The sequence below is a fragment of the Schistocerca gregaria genome, chromosome 2 (genome assembly GCF_023897955.1).
Source record: "Schistocerca gregaria isolate iqSchGreg1 chromosome 2, iqSchGreg1.2, whole genome shotgun sequence".
NCBI lineage: Eukaryota > Metazoa > Arthropoda > Insecta > Orthoptera > Acrididae > Schistocerca > Schistocerca gregaria.
Window position 1 is genome coordinate 1,002,902,687 of NC_064921.1, and position 13,488 is coordinate 1,002,916,174.

The following is a 13,488-nucleotide window of genomic DNA, read 5'->3' on the forward strand; positions in this document are numbered from 1 at the left end:
AAAGATAATCATTCCCTCTCCTGTTCCATTCACAAACTGAGTGAGGGAAAAATGACAGTCTATACTCCTCCATACAAGTCCTTTTTTTCTCTTGTCTTTGCAGTCCTTACATAAAATGTAGGTTGATGGCAGTAGAATCATTCTGCAGTCAGCTGTAAATGCTTGTTTTCTAATTTTTCTCAATAGTGTTTTGTGAAATAAACATTGTCTTCCCTCCAGAAATTTCCATTTGAGCTCACAAGGCACCTCAGTAACACCTGTGTGTTCATTGACACTTCTGGTAAGAAATCTAGCAGCACATCTCCGAATTGCATTTATGTCTTCCTTTTATCCTATAAATTGATTCCTTCTTTTAATCAAATCATAAGATAAATTTCGTTTCTCACTGTTTAGATTCTGCATCTCTTCATCAGTTACCTCATCTACCTATCCAACATTTAGCATACTTCTGTAGCACCCATTCCAAAAACTTTTGTTCCCTTCTGTTTTTCATCCCTATTTCAACATTTCACTTCCATATGAGGCTGCACTCCAGATAAATATTTTTAGAAAAGACTTCCCAATATTAGATGTTAACATATTTCCCATTTTCTGAAAAGTTTTTCCTGTGTTGCATCTTTGCATTTTATAGCCACTTTACATCTGTTATCAGCATTTATTTTTCTACCCAGACAAAAAAGTTTTCTACTACTTCACAGTGTTGTATTTCCTAACCTGATTCCCTCAGTATCACCATACTTGATTTGACTACATTACCCTTGGTTTACTTTTGTAGGATGTCATCATCAGCAGGAACAAAACTGGTGATACAGATTGGAGTGTGGAGTGTTAGATCCCTTAATCAGTCAGGTAGGTTAGAATTTTTAAAAAGCAAAATGAACAGGTTGAAGTTAGATATAGTGGGAATTAGTGAAGTTTGGAGGCAGAAGGAACAGGACTTCTGATAAGCTGAATACAGGATTACAAATACAAAATCAAATAGGGGTAATTCAGGAACAGGTTCAATAATGAATAAGAAAATAGGGATCTGGATAAGCTACCACGAACAGCTTTGTGAACATATTACTGTAGCCATTATAAACAAGAAGCCCATGCCTATCACAGTAGTACATGTTTATATGCCAGCTAGCTCTGCCAATGATGAAGAGATTGAAGAAATGTATGATGAGGCAAAAGAAATTATTCAGATACTTAAAGGAGACAAAAATTTAAATGTGATGCAGGACTGGAATTTGATAGTAGAAAATGGAAGGGAAGGAAAAATAGTAGGTGTACATGAACACAGGGAAGGAAATGAAAGAGGAAGCCACCTGGTAGAATTTTGCACAGAGCATAATTTAATCACTGCTAACAGTTGGTTTAAGAATCATAAAAGAAGACTGTATACGTAGAAAAGACCTGGAGACATCAGGTTTCAGATTGATTATATATCAGGAAGACAGAGATTTAGGAGCCAGATTTTAAACTGTAAGACATTCCAAGGGACAGATGTGGACTCTGATCATAATTTATTGGTTATGAAGTATTGGTTAAAACTCAAGAACTTGGGAAAAAGTGGAAACTTAGAAGATGGGACCTGGATAAGATGAAAAAACTAGAGGTTGCATTAGGCAGCCGCTGACTAGAACAGGAGAAAGGAGTACAGCAGAAGATGAATGGGTAGTTTTAGGAGATGAAATAGCTAAGGCAGCAAAGGATCAAATAGGTAAAAAAACAAGGCCTAGTAGAAATCCTTGGGCAACACAAGAATAAAACTGATGAAAGGAGAAAATATAAAAATGCAGCAAATGAAGCAAGTGAAAGGGAATACAAATATTTTTAAAATGAGACTGACAGGAAGAGCAGAATGGCTAGAGGACAAGTGTAAGGCTTTAGAAACATATTTCAGTGGGGGAAAAATAGATACTACCTACAGGAAAATTAAAGAGACCTTCAGGGAAAAGAGAATCAGCTACTTGAATATCAAGAGTTCAGATGGAAAACCAGTCCTATGCAAAGAAGGGAAGGTTGAAAGGTGGAAGGAGTATACAGAGGGTCTATATGAGTGAGATAAACTTGAAGGCAATATAACAGAAAGGGAAGTAGACGTAGATGAAGATGAAATGGGGATATGATCGTGCAAGAAGAATTTGACAGAGCTCTGAAAGATCTAAGTTGAAACAAGGCACCAGGAGTAGACGATATTTCATCAGAACTGCTGATAGCCTTGGGAGAGCCAGCCATGACAAAACTCTTCCATCTGGTGGGCAAGATGTATGAAATAGGTGAAATACCATCAGACTTCAAAAAGAATTTTTTAACAAAGAAATTTTCCAAACAGGCATGCAAATTGATAAGTATTATTATTTTCACCATGAGTTTTGGCAATTCAAGAAGAATGTTATAATTCCAATTCCAAAGAAAGCACTTACTCCCAAGTGTGAAAATTACTGAACTAGCAGTTTAATAAGTCATGTTTGCAAAATACTAATAAGAATCCTTACAGAAGAATGGAGAAATTGGTAGGACCTCACACTGGGAAAGATCTGTTTAGATTCCAGAGAAATGTAGGAACATGTGAGGCAACACTGACTCTATGACTTATCATAAAATATAGATTAAGGAAAGGCAAGCCATTGTTTACATCATTTGTTGACTTAGAGAAAACTTCTGACAATGTTGACTGGAGTACTCTCTTTGAATATCTGAAGGTAGCAGTGGTAAAAAACACAGTGAGTGAAAGGCTATTTACAACTTATACAAAAATCAGACAGCAGTTACAAGGGTCAAGTGGTATGAAATGGAAGCAGCAGTTGAGAAGGGAGTGAGGTGTTGTTCAATCTGTACATTGAATAAGCAGTAAAGGAAATCAAAGAAAAATTTGGAGCAAGAATCAAAGTTCAGGAAAAAGAAATAAAAAGTTTGAGGTTTGCCAATTTCATTGCAATTCTGTCAGACACAGCAAAGAACCTGGAAGAGCAGCTGAATTGAATGAACAGCGTCTTGAAAGGAGGATATAAAACAAAAGCAAAAAGGATAATGGAATGTAGTCAAATTAAATAAGGTGATGCTGAAGGAATTAGATTAGCAAATGTGACATTAAAGTAGTAAATGAGATTTGCTATTTGGGGAGCAAAATAACTGACAATGGTCGGAGTAGAGAGGATACAAAATGTTGACTGGCTATGGCAAAGAAAATATTTCTGAGGAAGAGAAATTTGTTAACATCGAGAACAGATTTAAGTGTCAGGAAGTCTTTTCTGAAAGTATTTGTATGGAATGTAGCCATGTATGGAAGTTAAGCATGGAGAATAAACAGGGTAGACAAGAAGAGAATAGAAGCTTTCAAAATGTGGTGCTACAGAAGAATGTTGAAGATTAGATGGATGGATCAGGTAACTAATGACGTGGGACTGAATAGAACTGGGGAGAAGAGGAATCTGTGGCACAGCTTGACTAGGAGAAGGGATCAGTTGGTAGGACACATTCTGAGCCATCAAGGGATCACCAATTTAGTATTGGAGGGAAGTGTGGAGGGCAAAAATCATAGAGGGAGACCAAAAGATGAATACACTAAGCAAATTCAGAAGAGTGTAGGTTGCAGTAGTTATTAGGAGATTAGAAGGCTCACACTGGATAGAGTAGCATGGAGAGCTGCATCGAACTGTACTTTGGACTGAAGTAGACGACAACAACAACAACTTTTGTACATGCTCGTTTTATCACTTTTTTAGGACACCATACATTCTGTTCAACTGACCTTCCAAGTCCTTTACCTTTGCTGACTTAGTAACAATGTCATTTCTAAATCCGAAAACTTCTATTTCTTCTCTCTTCTTTCTTCTTTAATCCCCTTTCCTACTTGGTTAATGTACATAGGACCATTTCGAGAACATTTTTCCACACAAACAAATCATCAATTGGTGCCCTTCTCCCTTCCTCGTTCCCTTATACACTTTCACCTGGGTCAGTGACTGCATACACAAATCTTGAACTAGGGCACCTCTCTCAGCGTGACACCCCAAGTTGCATTTACTAATTGTGATTCTCCCAACATAGAAATTTTCCTGTCGTGGTGCCTCTTGTGCCCCTCTCAGCTTGCACCACCAGCTGTGGCTTGTGTCGTTTGAGCTTTAAACTAGCCCTGTATGAACATATGGAATCACATCAGGGATTGGTTACATACAACTTGTCTCACCCTTTCTCAACTTACTGCTTCCTATCATGTCTTCAGATTCTTTTTAACTGCAATTTTGTTTCACTACAGGTTTTAGATAACCTTTCACTGCCTGTATTATATTTCTGCTACCTTAAGGATTGTATTTCAGTAAGGAGTGTATTCTAGTCAACATTATCAAAAAAGGTTTCTCTAAATCTACCTTCTAATCCAATTCATGGGCTAAATATTGCATAATGTGTTCACACATTTCTTCAAGTTCTCCTCTACCAGTTTTTCCATTCTTCTTTAAATAATTCATGTTAGTATTTTGCAGCCATAACAAAGGTTTGCCAATATTCACATCTGTCAATACGTGCCTTCTTCAGAACTGAGATTATTACATTTTTCTTTGTGTTTAAGGGAATTTTAATTACCTCATATATGTTGCACACCAGGTGCAATATTTTTTCAGGGTTGATTATGCCATAGATCTTATTAACTATGAGGGAATATTGTCTACTACAGGTCCTGTGTTTTGGCTCAGATCTTTCAGTGCACTGTCAAGTTCTTCTTGCAATATCACATCTCCCATCTCATCTTTATCTGCCTCCTTTCCCTGTCCAAAACATTATCTTCTAATTTATTTCATTCATTATAACTCTTTGTATAGTCCTTTGACATTTCAGTCTTCCCTGTTTTGCTTAATACTGTCTTGATTTTCATATAGCTCTTTTTCTTTTCTCTAACTTCCCTATAAGTGGTTTCTATCACTCCCATCGGTGTGCATATTTTTACAGCTTTGCCATTCTTGCTATGCTATTTTGTATTTCCTATCACGCTCATTTTACAAATATCTGTAGTCCCTTTTGCCTACTCCACTTGCTGCTTTTTTATACTTTTTCCTTTCATCAATTAAATTTAACCTCTCCTGTGTTTACTAAGGATTTGTACTGAACCTTGTCTTTTTGTCTAGTTGTTCTTCTACTGCCTTCTCCATTTCATCTAACAAAGCTATCCATTAGTCTTCTATTATATCCCCTTCTCCTGGTTCATTCAGTAGTTGCCAAATGCAACCTTTGGAAAACTCTTGGTAACCGCTTGTTCTTTCAACTTATTCAGGACCCATCTCCTTAATTTGAAGACGTGCAGAAAAATGGGCTAACCTTCAAACCTTTAGAAAAAAATAAAAATAATAATAAAAAAAATAAAACTCTGACAGCAGCCTGTTACAAAAGTCATAAATTTTGGCTAAGATATGAAAATTTCCCGAGAAGTTGTTTCTTCTAAAAAAAATAAATAAATAAATAAATAAAGTGTGCAGTTGAGTTTATCACATGTAATGAGAATACAATAAATGAGTTGTGTAATATAATAAAACAACTGTCCTATACATGCATGGGACTTTATTACACAAGAAATTAACCAGGCTGTGTCACCAGTCTAGCCATCAAATGAGTAGCATGTCAATGACACTTTTCTGGCATTAAACAGATCTAAATAAATTATTATACACTGTGAGAGAACAGAATTTTTGCAGAATTAAGTTCAGGATTTTTCCCTTAAGAATCAGAAGTGCAAAGTTCTCTGTACTCTTGTCCTCTGAAAATGAGTAAATGTTATAATGTAATCAAGTCAAGAACAAAATAAAAAATTTCCTGATATCTACAGCTGGACATAAATAACTTTGTATATACATACATTTATAAAAAATCAATCGTTTAATATTTAAATATTCATTTTATATGTATCTGAATTAATCTTGAAGAATTTTATTAAATTTCATTTTATTAATTGTTTCAAAGCTGTGTGGCACCGATAGTTGCCACGAAACTTAATATCTCTGAACTCTAAGTGCTCTACCGAGCCTCCATTTTAACCTTACTTTAGTCAGTTCTTTGTTATACCTCATTCTGTACGAAAGTAGTGTCAAATTTAAATATATATGAGATACAACATATATGGGTATTAAAATTTCTACATAGCGATTACCGATCCTGTTCCCATAGTGGTGACCCTGCAGTTTGTTCGTGTTTCGTGTCTTCCGCACCAGTGTTCATGCAACAAGTTATATGCACTACGCAATGACCACGCCAAACAATGCCTTGTTCGAAGATGTGGCAGCACAACTCCGTTCACTGAATTTCGTCGTTTCTTCACTAACGGCATATTCATCATTTACGCACAGTGATTCACGATCTCAACCAACGTCATGTGCTATCCTCATTAGTTTTCAACGGTCGACAACTACGCCGTCAGAGCGAACAATGTACTCAGGTTTCGTGTCACCAGATAATGCATATCCGACAAGGAAATGTGAACTGAACAATATTTCAAATTGTGTCTCTTCAAATAGTGTGTTTGAAGAACTAAGTGATCTCCATTCGAACACGTGTTTAGCCACCCACCGACATGCTACATCAGTTACTGTCGGGCCATGTGAACGCTGCCGTTACTACAAACAGCGCTGGATCTGTTCCGCACACGTGGTGTTCCAGTTGTGTCTAATTTACACGCACAATTGAGTGTTTCGCATAACACGAACCCCTTACCTTACCTCAGTGGCCCGCCACATGCACTACAGGCAAGTTATTCATCATATAGTTTCCACGCAGGTGGCGTTCTCAACCCCCAACCCCCATTCACTTGAAGGGGTCCCCGTTTCTGGTCGCTCAACTGCCTGCCGCTCCCACAGCACCGCCTCTGTCTGCCGTGCCGGTCTCTCGCCCTGTTCCGCAAACAGGTCATTTCCATCTAGCACTCATCAATCACGGTCCAGTTTCCACACCCCCGTTGTGTGCCATCCATCCAACTGTTTCCACGGTACTGTCCATGCCTGCCGCGCCATGTTTTTGCGACACACAGTCAACTATGCCAGCTGCCACTACTACGTATTCACTCGCCTGGTTTAAATCCGGGCCTACTGCATCGTCCTCTAACTCCGCCTCAGTTCAGCTGCTACCCAGGAGACATCGAAGCTGCCGTCATCATACCCTCCAGGCCACCTGCCAAAGCTACCGCACTTATACAAGGACAACCCAGCATTGTGGTATGCGCTCATTGAGCATCTGTTTGAGTTACATCACGTGTCTGATAACAACTCAAAGTTTCCCTGAATCATCACAAACCTCTACGACCGCTTGGTTTTGATTTGTGACTTGGTCCTTTTGCCGCCGCCTGCACCAAAATACGAGTTTGCAAATGAGACTATAATGGGAAGACTTGCCTGCTCGCCACAAGAGTTAATAATCAAGATTCTCTACAAGGAGCACCTGGGAGAACACACCCCCTCACATCTCTGGCGCTGCCTTCAATTGCTCGTGAATGAGCCATGCTATGGGCTGTGTGGTCTGCCAAACCACCTAGCGATCTACAGATCCATCTGTTAACACACTCATTCGAGTACATCGGCTCCCGCCTATGCATCGATGACCAATTGTATTCGCTGCTGCGGCAACATCAGCCGGTTCATTCCACACCGTCCATTGGCACAGCAACCCCCGCATACCGACCTTCGGCCGGCAGAGGTAGGGCTGGCTCCACCATCACCTCGTCTACTTCTCCTGGCAGCGTCGACTCACTACCTTCGCTGTCTGAGCACTACAGGATCGCCCGCACACCTTATGTACCGCTTTATTTACCAGAACAAATCAACAAGGACAAGCTGCCCTCGCTGTCGCAGTCTCCAGCTCCTCCTCACCCTTTCTGCTGGTGCCACAAAGTATTTGGCGACGACACCAAGAAGTGCAGGTTGCCATGCCAACACCCAAATGTCGACCGCAGGAACTAAGAGATGACAAGTCCTGTGGGGAATCTAAAAGGCATCCTCTAACATTATACTCCATTCACTCATCCGCCCGGCCGAGTGGTCGTCTCTATGTGACTGACATTGCATCAGGTCTAGCTTTTCTGGTCGACACTGGTGCTGACATGTCGATCATACCTACTTCGATGGCTCCACCCGCTTATTCACAGACGAAGTTACTTCTACGACCTGTCAACGCGTCGACATTACCTACCTCAGGCTCAGAAAAGGTTACGGTGACCCCATCTCCTTCTCTACGATTCCGTCACATACATATCGATCTGATCACGCTCCTTCCTCCTTCGGAGGGCCATAGATATATCTTATCAACTACCGAACGTTTGTCTCACTGGGTCCAGGCTGTCCCTCTTCCTAACATTACTGCCAAGACATTAGCCAAGGCTTTCATTAGCTCATGGATCGCTCATTTCGGATGCCCAACCACTATTACCACTGATCAGGGTTGACAGTTTGAATCCTCCCTTTTCACCATCTTCTGCAATATCTGCGGTATTAAAAAAATACACACTACCACCTATCACCCACAAAGCAATGGGTTGGTGGAGAGATGGCACCGTGCCCTCAAGACGACCCTTCGATATGATGATTGTCCCTGGTCGAAAGCTCTTCCATGGGTGCTACTTGGTCTACGCTCGACCTATAAACCTGACCTACAAGGGACTATATCTGACTTTGTTTTCAGCGAGAATCTGGTCCTACCAGGGGAACTTATTCTTCCCCAGTTTAGCAATGATCTTTGCCCCCTCCCCATATTTCATTAGTCGGATGCGCGCGCATTTTCAACAAACACGTTTGCACCCGCCCATCAGTCACTCACTGCCTGAGACTATGTTCTCACCACACTCTCCGACTGCCCCCACGTCATGCTGCATGAGGATGCGGTTAGGCAGCCTCTTCAACCTCCTTATCTTGGCCCCTACAAAGTCCTGTGGCAGGGGGACATGACTTTTGATATCATGATTAAAGACTGCACACAGACAGTTTCTCTCCATCACCTGAAACCGACTTTCGCCTCACACCACCATAGTTGGACTCTGCAGACGATCCATCCTTGATCGAGAACGAAGACGTGCTCCCATCAACCTCACTGCACACCTCTTCCGCTGCAACTGTTCACCAACTTTCGCTGGTTTCCCGACCTCACCCCATACAGGGTGCACCCATCTGCAGGTGGTCGCTCATGTCGGCACCAATAATGCGTGTCACTATGGATCGGAGGAATACACTCTCTGCCTTCCGGCGGCTATCTGAGTTGGTGAAGACTGCCAGTCTCACTAGCGGGATGAAATCAGAGCTCATCATCTGCAGCATCGTCGACAGGACTGACTGCGGACCTTTGGTACAGAGCCGAGTGGAGGGTCTGAATCAGAGGCTGAGACGGTTCTGCGACCGTGTGGGCTGCAGATTCCTCGACTTGCGCCACAGAGTGGTGGGGTTTCGGGTTCCGCTGGATAGGTAAGGAGTCCACTACACGCAACAAGCGGCTACATGGGTAGCAGGGGTTGTGTGGCGTGGGCTGGGCGGTTTTTTAGGTTAGATGGCCTCGGGCAAGTACAGAAAGGGCAACAGCCTCAACGGGTGCGGGGCAAAGTCAGGACATGCGGGGACCAAGCAGCAATGGGTATTGTAATTGTAAACTGTCGAATCTGTGTTGGTAAAGTACCGGGATTTCAAGCGCTGATAGAAAGCACCGAAGCTGAAATCGTTACAGGTACAGAAAGCTGGCTGAAGCCAGAGATAAATTCTGCCAAGATTTTTACAAAGGTACAGACAGTGTTTAGAAAGGATAGATTGCATGCAACCGGTGGTGGAGTGTTCGTAGCTGTTAGTAGTAATTTATCCTGTAGTGAAGTAGAAGCAGATAGTTCCTGTGAATTATTATGGGTGGAGGTTACACTCAACAACCAAGCTAGGTTAATAATTGGCTCCTTTTACCGACCTCCCGACTCAGCAGCATTAGTGGCAGAACAACTGAGAGAAAATTTGGAATACGTTTCACATAAATTTTCCCAGCATGTTATAGTCTTAGGTGGAGATTTCAATTTACCGATATAGACTGGGACACTCAGATGTTTAGAACCGGTGGTAGGGACAAAGCATCGAGTGACATTATACTGAGTGCACTATCCGAAAATTACCTCGAGCAATTAAACAGAGAACTGACTCGTGCAGATAACATCTTGGACCTACTAATAAAAAACAGACCCGAACTTTTCGACTCTGTATGTGCAGAACAGGGAATCAGTGATCATAAGGCCATTGCAGTATCCCTGTATATTTAAGTTAATAGGAATATAAAAAGAGAGAGGAAGGTTTATCTGTTTAGCAAGAGTAATAGAAGGCAGATTTCAGACTACCTAACAGATCAAAACGAAAATTTCTGTTCCAACACTGACAATATTGAGTGTTTATGGAAAAAGTTCAAGGCAATCGTAAAATGCGTTTTGGACAGGTACGTGCCAAGTAAAACTGTGAGGGACGGGAAAAACCCACCGTGGTACAACAACAAAGTTAGGAAACTACTGCGAAAGCAAAGAGAGCTTCACTCCAAGTTTAAACGCAGCCAAAACCTCTCAGACAAACAGAAGCTAAACGATGTCAAAGTTAGCGTAAGGAGGGCTATGCGTGAAGCGTTCAGTGAATTCGAAAGTAGAATTCTATGTACCGACTTGACAGAAAATCCTAGGAAGTTCTGGTCTTACGTAAAATCAGTAAATGGCTCGAAACAGCATATCCAGACACTCCGGGATGATGATGGCATTGAAACAGATGATGACACGCTTAAAGCTGAAATACTAAACACCTTTTTCCAAAGCTGTTTCACAGAGGAAACCGCACTGCAGTTCCTTCTCTAAATCCTCGCAAAAACGAAAAAATGGCTGACATCGAAATAAGTGTCCAAGGAATAGAAAAGCAACTGGAATCACTCAACAGAGGAAAGTCCACTGGACCTGATGGGATACCAATTCAATTCTACACAGAGTACGCGAAAGAACTTGCCCCCCTTCTAACAGCCGTGTACCGCAAGTCTCTAGAGGAACGGAAGGTTCCAAATGATTGGAAAAGAGCACAGGTAGTCCCAGTCTTCAAGAAGGGTTGTCGAGCAGATGCACAGAACTATAGACCTATATCTCTGACATCGATCTGTTGTAGAATTTTAGAACATGTTTTTTTGCTCAAGTATCATGTCATTTTTGGAAACCCAGAATCTACTCTGTAGGAATCAACATGGATTTCGGAAACAGCGATCGTGTGAGACCCAACTCGCTTTATTTGTTCATGAGACCCAGAAAATATTAGATACAGGCTCCCAGGTAGATGCTATTTTTCTTGACTTCCGGAAGGCGTTCAATACAGTTCTGCACTGTCGACTGATAAACAAAGTAAGAGCCTACGGAATATCAGACCAGCTGTGTGGCTGGATTGAAGAGTTTTTAGCAAACAGAACACAGCATGTTGTTATCAATGGAGAGACGTCTACAGACGTTAAAGTAACCTCTGGTGTGCCACAGGGGAGTATTATGGGGCCATTGCTTTTCACAATATATATAAATGACCTAGTAGATAGTGTTGGAAGTTCCATACGGATTTTCGTGGATGATAATGTAGTATACAGAGAAGTTGCAGCATTAGAAAATTGTAGCGAAATGCAGGAAGATCTGCAGCGGATAGGCACTTGGTGCAGGGAGTGGCAGCTGACCCTTAACATAGACAAATGTAATGTATTGTGAATACATAGAAAGAAGGGTCCTTTATTGTATGATTATATGATAGTGGAACAAACACTGGCAGCAGTTACTTCTGTAAAATATGTGGGAGTATGCGTGCGGAACGATTTGAAGTGGAATGATCATATAAAATTAATTGTTGGTAAGGTGGGTACCAGGTTGAGATTCATTGGGAGAGTCGTTAGAAAATGTGGTCCATCAACAAAGGAGGTGGCTTACTAAACACTCGTTCGACCTATACTTGAGTATTGCTCATCAGTGTGGGATCTGTACCAGATCGGGTTGACGGAGGAGATAGAGAAGATCCAAAGAAGAGCAGCGCGTTTCGTCACAGGGTTATTTGGTAACCGTGATAGCGTTACGGAGATGTTTAGCAAACTCAAGTGGCAAACTCTGCAAGAGAGGTGCTCTGCATCACAGTGTAGCTTGCTCACCAGGTTTCGAGAGGGTGTGTTTCTGGATGAGGTATTGAATATGATGAGGTATTGAATATATTGCTTCCCCCTACTTATACCTCCTGAGGAGATCACGAATGTAAAATTAGAGAGATTCGAGCGCACACGGAGGCTTTCAGACAGTCGTTCTTGCCACAAACCATACGCGACTTGAACAGGAAATGGAGGTAATGACAGTGGCATGTAAAGTGCCCTCCACCACACACCATTGGGTGGCTTGCAGAGTATAAATGTAGATGTAGATGTAGATTTCATCCTGGTTGGGTTTCGCGCCCTCACCTCCAACGTCGGAGACACACACACGTACTATCAGTTTGTCCTGCAGCATACCACCGCACGGAGTGAACGACGTTTCTATAGTGACGTTCGATGTCCGAGTGCTCATTCTTTTGACAGATACTGAGGTCCTGCCATTAGACGGTCCCTTACATGTCAACATTGCACACAACCTCACACTCCCGCGCAAGTATGATTGAGCATCTCTATGTGCTTTCATTTCTACGGACGGCTCGATCCACTTGAGGGCCACACACGTCTCTGCCACGCCGTCGACGACCCCGCCCACTTATTCCTGGGCCAGCCACCATCTCACCTGGCCACGGTGGCTGACTGACTACAAAGTGGACCTGCCTCTCGCCGCTCTGCCTGCACAACCCACCTCGGTCGAGATGGAAGTACCTGTGGTGCGCCTGCCTAAACACACAATTTCCACCGATGTCAACGCCTGCATGCCCTCACCTTTGGACATCTGTAGAACTCCATACTGCTGGGAGGGGGGGGGGAGGGGGGGGAGGGGTGACGTGTGGCGTCGATAGTTCGTATCGACCACTTAATATCTCTGAACTCTAAGTGCTCTTTTTAGCCTCATCTTAACTTTACTTTAGTCAGTTTTTTATTATACTTCATTCTGTAGTGTAAATATATACGAGCTACAACATACATGGGAATTAAGTTTTCCCTATCCTGATTACCAGTCCCGTTCCCATAGATGTATCTGTGATTAAAATCCATAAAGTTGTTACATCTTTCATTTTATATTGTATCTCTCTTCTTCTTCACTGTAACCAGTCTTGGTGACAATGTGATGTGAAATGTACAGTCTTGGAGGAATAAATGGAGGTATTGTGTTTTTGTAATACTGCTGAAGGCACAAGTATCTTTTGTTAATCGTTCAGTGTGCACAAAAATCAGTGAATTTAGATGTTTCAAAGTTCAAAAACTTTATTTCATTGAGCTATGACTGGAAGTCACATGAATAACACTATACTTTCACCTGTTAATGTTTGTTCTTATCAGAAATAGAATCCCTGACCAGCATCACATTTCACAGAAGACAATTAGGTC

General features: G+C 41.8%; 1 protein-coding gene across 5 annotated transcripts in view; it reads right to left on the reverse strand.

The window, feature by feature from the left end:
- The window catches only part of LOC126335503 (coiled-coil domain-containing protein 39), a 424,893-nt gene that overhangs the window by 187,106 nt on the left and 224,299 nt on the right, over positions 1 to 13,488 (reverse strand). The gene's annotated exons all lie outside the window — the stretch shown is intronic.